The sequence below is a fragment of the Melanerpes formicivorus genome, unplaced genomic scaffold, assembly GCF_026170545.1.
Source record: "Melanerpes formicivorus ecotype bairdi unplaced genomic scaffold, bMelFor1.0.p_v2 SCAF_7, whole genome shotgun sequence".
Classification (NCBI taxonomy): Eukaryota; Metazoa; Chordata; class Aves; order Piciformes; family Picidae; genus Melanerpes; species Melanerpes formicivorus.
In genome coordinates, this window is record NW_027142359.1 from 19,012,553 (window position 1) to 19,020,890 (window position 8,338).

Sequence of the window (8,338 nt, forward strand, 5' to 3'; positions counted from 1 at the left end):
TTGCCTGCATCACCAAGTAGCTGCTGTAGCACACAGAGACATGTTCCAGCTTGCTTCCATCTGCAGAAGGCAGTAAGACAGCAGTGCCAACACAGCTGCCAGCAGCTTCTTGCACTCCAGTGGCTTTTTCATTTATTCAGCTCTTTCCACATGCTTTTCAACCATCCCTGGCCATAGAGTTCTTTGGAGCAGTGCAGCTGCAGACCATGCAATGCTCAAGCAGTGCAGTCGTTAGAAGAGTTGTTGGAAAGCTGCCTAGCAGAAAATGAAATGGGGCCCTGTTAGTCAAAAGCTGTCTAAATATGATCCAGCTTGTGCCCAGGTGGCCAAGAAGGCCAACAACATCCTGGTCTGGGTCAGCCATAGTGTGGCTAACAGGACCAGGGAAATGATTGTCCTCCTGTACTTAGCACTGGTGAGGCCATACGTCAAATACTTGGTTTAGTTTTTGGTCCCTCTCTCCAAGGACATGAAGGTGTTGAAGGGTAGTGAGGTTGGTGGAGGGTCTGGGGAACAGGTCTGGTGAGGAGGGAACTGGGTTATTTTCTGGAAAAAGGGAGGCTGAGGGGAGACCTTCTTTCTCCCTACAACTCTCTGAAAGAAGTTTGGAGCCAGGCAGGTGTTGATCTCTGCTCCCAAGTAATAAGAAACAGGATAAGAGGAAATTACCTCAAATTGCACCAGGGGAGTTTTAAGTTGGACATTAGGAAAAATTTCATCGCCAAGAAGTCTGTCAAGCCCTGGAATAGGCTGCCCAGGGCAGTAGTGGGGTCCTCATCTCTGGTGGGATTTAAAATATAGATATAATCTTGAGGGACACAGTTTAGTAGTGACCTGGCAGTGTTTGGTTAGTGTTTGGACTTGATGATCTTAAAGATCTCTTCTAAGCAAAATGACTCAATGATTCCATAGGGCCAGGGTACACGAGTTTCCATCAGCAAGATAAACATGAAGAATAAAGATGAATCTTTTCCCACAAGCACAGAAGAGTTAAGCTCTTGCCTGTTTTCCCCTCACTCACACCTTCTTCCAAAGAATCTTAGTGACCATGGGGTTTTATTACAGGTAACAGCCATTTAAGTTGTCCATACAACAAGTAGAAACACCACACCTGCTTACTTTTTTAATTGCCATTTACCCCATGTATTAAAAAATCATTATAATTCTGTACTAAGCCCCAAATCCTGTAACATTGCTGCAAGCAAACTCTTCATCCCAATCTAAGCACTGCCATTAGAGAGACGCTTGCTGCACAGCTGCCAGAAGCTCCATTAATATAAGCTGCCTCACCAAATGGACTCCTGGTGCGTAAAGGTGAGTACAAACATGGATAGATGGGTGAGAAGGTTGGTTTAATAGAGTCCAGGCTGTATGTAACACAGAAAACACTTCACTAACCCATGAAGTCAATATACATTGCTTTTCTAAGGCAAGTGTTGAAATGAGGAAGCTCTTCCCCATCCCTCAAAGTCAATGGTCCATCTTGCCTATGGTTTAGCTCACAAGAAAGCAGATGGCAAACATGCGCAAACAGGATGCAGAAAAGCTTAGGTTTATAACCCACTTCATGAACTTAAAAAAAAAGCAACTCACAAGTCTGTTTCCTCACCTCTTGGAAGTCCAGTGTGAGTCCATCTGTACTGATGAACCAACTGTATCCTGGTCTGCAGCATGCTGGCTCCTGGGCTGATCCCCAGCAGTGTGGGCAGCAGGTTGAAAGAAAGGATGCTGCCCCTCTGCCAAGACCCTACCTGCAGTGCTGGGGCCAGGTCTGGAGTCCTCAGCACAGCAGAGACATGGAACTGTTGGAGCACAGCTAGAGGAGACCACGGCAGTGCTGGGAGGGCTGGAAGCCCCCTGCTGTGAAGCTAGGCTGAGAGAGTTGGGGTTATTCAGCTTGGAGAAAAGAAGGCTCCAGGGATACCAGGGCGTTTGGAACTGATCTTCAAGGTCCTTTCCACCTAAACCATTCTATGAATCTATGATTCTTTTGCTGTCAAAAGAATGAAATGAATTCTATTAATTGCCAACTGCTGCAATAAGAGGACTCCAGGAGCTAGTGACAGTCCAAAACACAGCTCTGAATTATGGCCTTTTCCTTGACACATTAAGGGGGACAGCCCCTTCTTGAGGCGGTGTGTTGGATATCATCAATTAGCGGCTACAGAAAGATGACAGCTGAACAAGGCCCATCAGCTTCAGTACACACCACCCAAAAGACCACAACAACCCAAAATACAGAGGAGGAACACAAACCCAGAGCAATTATTCCTCCACTCTCAAGCAAACAAATAAAAAAGAACAAAATAAACAAGAGTAAAGGAAGGACATGTTTTATCCCTTCAAGATTTAACTACACCATTACTTTGGCCCTTTATGGGCCAAGATAATAATCTTTTTAGGTGCTTATGTCAGAAAGAATCAATCATTAATTTATAAAATGTTCTTTGCAACCTGGTCCTCTTTTCCTAACTGTCAGTTACCTAAATTACTTCACAATGTTAAATCCATAAATATTATGTGCTGTCTCTTCAGGGTTCCAGTGATGTTTTTAGCTATTAATCAAGCTACCTCATTTCTTGATTTTAGTTGCCTGGGTCGACTCTGGTTGTGAGTTGTTTGTTTGGCACCAGAATACAGGCGTTAGAAATCAGCAAGTGATACAGATGCCAGCAGGGAAGCCTGGCTGATGCTAAGCACCCTCATCCACACACCAGAGCCTTTTATTTTTCACAGGAGAACAGCAGCCTTCCAGTATCTGAAAGGGAGCTACCGGTGAGCAGGGGAGGGATTTTTTACAAAGGCTGCAGTGACAGGACAAGGGGCAATGGACTGAAGCTTGAGGAGAGCAGATTTAGACTGGAGATTAGGAAGAAATTCTTTCCAGTAAGGGTGCTGAGACCCTGGAACAGGTTGGCCAGGGATGTTGTGGCTGCCCCCTCCCTGGAGGTGTTCATGGCCAGGCTGGATGAGGCCTTGAACAACCTGGTGTAGTGGAAGGTGTCCCTGCCCATGGCAGGGGCGTTGGAACTGGATAATCTTTAAGGTCTCTTCCAACCCAAGCTGTTCTCTGAATCTACATGTTGATGAGCAGTTCTAGTGGGTGCACCAGAACTGGACACAGTGCTCCAGGTGGGGCCTCACAAAGGCAGAGCAGAGGGGCAGAATCACCTCCCTCATCCTGCTGGTCACACTGCTTTTGATGCAGCCCAGAACACATCATTTATTGTCTTTTAATATTTCAGTCTTCAAAGGCTTTTCCATCACTGTAGTCACTGTGGATAATGTAAAGAAAGTGTAGCTGGAATAGGAAGATACCCCCTTTTAGTTACTGTAGCTGGGTGGGGGTGGTCTCTTCTCCCAGGCTATCAGCACCAGAACAAGAGGACACAGTCTCAACCTGCACCAGGAGAGGTTTAGGCTGGATGTTAGGAAGAAGTTCTTCATACAAAGAGTGATTGGCCATTGGAATGTGCTGCCCAGGGAGGTGGTGAAGTCACCATCACTGGAGGTGCTTAGGAAGAGACTGGATTGGGCACTTGGTGACATGGTTTAGCTGATTAGATAGTGTTGGATGATAGGTTGGACTCGATGATCTCAAAGGTCTCATCAAACCTGGTTTATTCTATTCTATTCTTTCTATTCTATTCTATTCTATTCTATTCTATTCTATTCTATTCTATTCTATTCATTCTATTCTATTCTATTCTATTCTATTCTATTCTATTCTATTCTATTCTATTCTATTCTATTCTATTCTATTCTATTCTATTCTATTCTATTCTATTCTATTCTATTCTATTCTATTCCACTGAATGCTTGCCAGAGATGTGTTTCCAGTTTTCTTTGTATTTACTTGTCAATTCAGTGCCTCTAATCTTTCTTCTATTTCAGTGAAGAGTGACTTGCGTGGTAGAGAGGAGCACACCAGCTCTTTGATAGGTGTGACAGCAGGTACGTGACATGAGGCAGTCTCTCAATTACTGGTAAAATGCCTCCAGTTCTGTCTCTATCCAGACTATATTTCACTCTCAATCATATCCTTTCTGATGTGTGCTTGTAGTTTTTTGTCTTTTCCTTCTATTTTTTTTTTTTTTGACAATACATATTTTTTTGCTGGTAGTATTAACAGTTCCTGGAGAATACATAAGTACACATCAAGTAACATATATGAGCAGTTAGTGAACAGAGTAAGTACACGGCTCGGGGGAGGTATCCTTTTGTTGTTGTTACCATTTTCAGGTAAGGCTGCTGTCTATAGTAGAGCTACAGCTAGAAAAATATAATGTCTATAAAACGGATAGGTCAAAAGCATTGATTTCCTCATTTTCACCAGCCAGCTATAACACAAGGCAACCCTCCATTCCCTGTCCTCAAGAATTTTAATTTTCCTTGGTGAAGAACCCTCAGAGGACCACCTGAAATATCTGCTTTGCAGTTAGGTCAGTTCTACCAATATGTTAGGACTTACTGTAAATGAAAAAGGTATCCCGTTGAGGATCTGACATATTGAAGTGTTACCTTCCAGGCTTACTGGAGCCAAATCCTATTCAAGATTTTTCTCTGACTGTCTGGTCCTAATCCAGCATAATGAAAAAGCATCTTATAATAAACATATTAGCCTTCTGCTGAGCAGATGATGCACTGGGTGGGAGTTTTGTCTGAGTTAAAACTGCTGAACAAACCCCTTCTTTATTCTGACCTGTTACAGTAACTCTGTAAAGTCAAAATGAGCAGTCAAGGTCCAAGAAAGAGCAGTTCAAGCTCTTTGCCCACAGACAGAAACAGATTCAGGATGATGAGGTGTTGAGAGGAAGAATTATTCACTCATTTACCTCTCTCTGCTTAAGTGAGTAAATTTAATCACAGAATCACAGAATGTTAGGGGTCAGAAGAGACCCCCAGAGATCAAGTCCAACTGCCCTGCCAGAGCAGGATCACCTAGGGCAGGTCACACGGGAACACATCCAGGCAGGTTTTGAAAGCCTCCAGAGAAGGAGCCTTCACAACATGTCTGGGCAGCTTGTACTCCATCACCCTCACTATAAAGAAGTGTCTGCTCGTGTTGAAGTGGAACTTCCTGTGTTCCAGCTTGTATCTGTTGTTCCTTGGCCTATCAGCTGCGGAGGGAAAGAAAAGTAAGAGTTATAAACAAAAAAGATAAAGAAAAATTAAAAGAAATATGAGAAAGAGAAAAATATAAAGGGAAAGAGAAAGAGAAGGAAAAAAAGAAAAAAAAAAAGAAAAAAAAAAAGAGATGAAAAAAAGGAGAGAAAGAAAAGAAAAAAGTGAAGAGAGCCCCTAGAATTGTCTTTGTTACAGAAAACGAGAGAACACAAACTGGTCCTCAGCTGTTCCATTGATGCATTGATTCACTACCTTCTCTAGAAAGCCATGAAGTTCCTCTTACAACACCTCACAGAATTCCTTCCAGACAACAACAGAGAAGCTGTAACACACTTTCCAAACCCCTTCCTTGACACTCTTTAAAGCACCATCACGAAGAAGCTCTTTTTCATTCTGAAGCTGATGTAAAGTGGGTGAGCAGTAAGAGAGAGCACACACACACACAGAGCTTTCAAACTGATTGACCTCTGTGAAACCCACCCCTGTCAGCAACCAGTGATCAACAGGAGCTTTTTCTTCCAGGAAGGGCACAGCCAGCTTGACAAGGTGTCCTTAGGCTTGCACATTTTGTCATGCTTCATATTAAACCACAACAAGATATAATGATAGCCTAGGTGTGAAGTGATGTTGGTGTGGCACTGTCCTCAGCTCAGGAGATGTCCTTGGGAAATTGATTTATCTATTTAAAGCAATCTCAGTAGCTCACAAGCCTGTCCTGCTGAGATAAGCCATTGTCACTGACTACAGCCTAACCTATATTTTCTATAGTCCTATGACACATGCACTAAATGCAAATATAGGAATAATGCTGCCCTTCCATGCAGAAATAATAAAAGCAAAGAATTAACAAAGAGAAAAAGGAAATTAAAAAGAATGGAAGAGAAAAAGAAAATAAAAAAAATTGAATGTAAAAGAAAAAAAATCAAAAGATTGGAAAAGGGAAAAAAGAAAAGGAAAATGAAAAGAATGGGAAAGAAAAAAAAAGAAAAGAAAGAATGGAGAAAAAATAAAAAGAAAATGAAAAAGAAATTAAAAAGAAAATAATAAGAAAAAGAAAGTAAAAGAAATATAAAAAGAAAAGATAAAGAGAAAGCAGAGGTAAAGAAAGGAAAATAAGAGAAAGAATATTAAAAAAGACCAAAAAAAAAAAAAAAAGGAAAAGAAAGAAAAAGAAATGAAAAAATAAAAAAAGATAAAGAAGAAGAGAAAAGGAGAAAAAAATAGGAAAAAAAAGTAGCAAAAGGAAAAGGAAATATAAAATGAAAAGGAAAGGAAAAGACAAAAAAAAAAGGTAGAACGAGCTCTATGCAGTTGAACTTGCTGGCTAGCAAAGGGCAGCACTAAATTTACACTAACTTTAATACATGAACACATTACTCAGTGCTGAGCACTCAGCCACTGCTGGACTTTATAAACAGAGCAGGTTCTGAATGAAACATCAATTCGTGGTAAAAAGCTACTGAGATTTGCATTTGATTTATTATTTCTGTGTGCACCAGAAAGTTAAGATTGCTGAAAGTGACATTTTCAAGAACTCAGCAGCTTCCCAACACCCCTGTGAAAAATTGCCCACTATGCAGCAGCTCCTAGGGTTACACAGGGGTGTTGGGAAGCTGCCTGAAAGGAGATTGCAGTGAGGTGGGGGCTGCTTTCTTCTCCCTAGTATCAGGTGATGGAAGGAGAGGAAGTGGCCTGAAATTATTCCAGGGGAGGGTTAGATTGGAGATCAGGAAAAGATGTCTTTGCTGCAAGAGTGGTCAGGGATTGGAAGAGGGTGCCCAGAGAGGAGGTGGAGTCACCATTGGTAGAGGTGTTCAAGAAATGTGTGGACATGGCACTTGGGGACACTGTTTAATGGCTATGGTGGTGTTGAACTGGTGGTTGGACTTGGTGATCTTAAAGGGTTTTTCCTCCTATAACAATTCTGTGATTCTATGCTGAAGACAGTCCCAGAGCCCCTGGGGTCAGTGGTGTCAGGATTTTATCCATAAAACCAATGAGATGGAAAGTAATACAAAAACATTGAGGTCTACAACTTGGGCTGATAATGATGTGAACAGTGGGGTGGATGGAGGAGAAGCACAAGTGAGAGATTTATTCTGTTTCATCATCCAGAGATGCATATCCACAGATGCACATCCTAGTGCATAGTCACCCGTGTTGTTTGAGGGGGTTATGTATATCTCTTTCAGTCACAAAAATCTCACTGCTGGCTTTCATCCTGCTTTATCAACTTCTCAATTCTCTATTTACATCAACCTGAGACTTCAGAGAAAGATTTTCAGTCTCACTTCCATGTCTAAGCTGACAACTTCTTTTGTCTCTTTGCTGGTAGCTCATTTCTGTACAGAAGAGAGAGCTAAATTTTCTTTGTTGTTGTTGCTGTTGCTTCACCTTCTGGAATAAGGGAAAAAAACCCCAAAAAGTCCTCAGTAATGCTGCAGTTGCTGAAGGATCTGCTTTTTCCTTCTCTATTTTCAATAAGCCTGAATTAAGAGCATTGGAGTTTATAATGATTTCTTATACCTTTTAAACAGTTCTCCTGCAAGGCAACATAGGGATCTTCTCAATGTTGATCAGTATCTCAAGGACAGGGGTCAAGAGCATGAGGCCAGACTATTTTCAGTGGTATTCCAGTGACAGGACAAAGGGCAATGGCCACAAACTGGAACCCAGGAGGCTCCAGTATCTGGGGCAAGCAAGGGAAGCTGGAGATAGCCCCAGCCCAATTCCCAGCCCTGGCACTAGTGAGAACTGCTGGGTAGAAGCACCATGCTCTGCTTGGGAGCCTATAGCCAAAGGCTGTTTGAACAGCCTGGAGCACTCCCTGCAGCTACTCCTCAGTGTGCAGTGGCAGTCTTTGCTAATCAGTGACATTCAGAACATGGCTTGCTGATGCCTGTTGAAACCAACGTGGAAGAATTCTGTCCCAGACTTACACTAAATGTCATAATGAGTAGTGTACTATCTGTGATCCTCACATCTACAGAAAATAAATGAATAAAAGTAAATAATAAAAGGTAGTTCCAGTTCATTTTTACCACCCAGTTCAGTTCATTCCACTAGAAATGCAAGCTTATGCCAGAGACATATTTGCTTACAGCAGAACATTAAAGGCAGAGGGGGTAGTAATTTTATGGAAAAGATTTTGATTTCCCACGAGAAAGAACAAAGTTCTCTTAAATCACCTTCTACAACCATCTTCTTGGGA

The 8,338-nt window shown here is 42.0% G+C and overlaps 1 pseudogene; it reads left to right on the forward strand.

The window, feature by feature from the left end:
- The first annotated feature begins 1,522 nt into the window (after positions 1-1,522).
- Positions 1,523-6,442, forward strand: LOC137442657 (putative uncharacterized protein DDB_G0271982; annotated as a pseudogene).
- Positions 6,443-8,338: the final 1,896 nt, after the last annotated feature.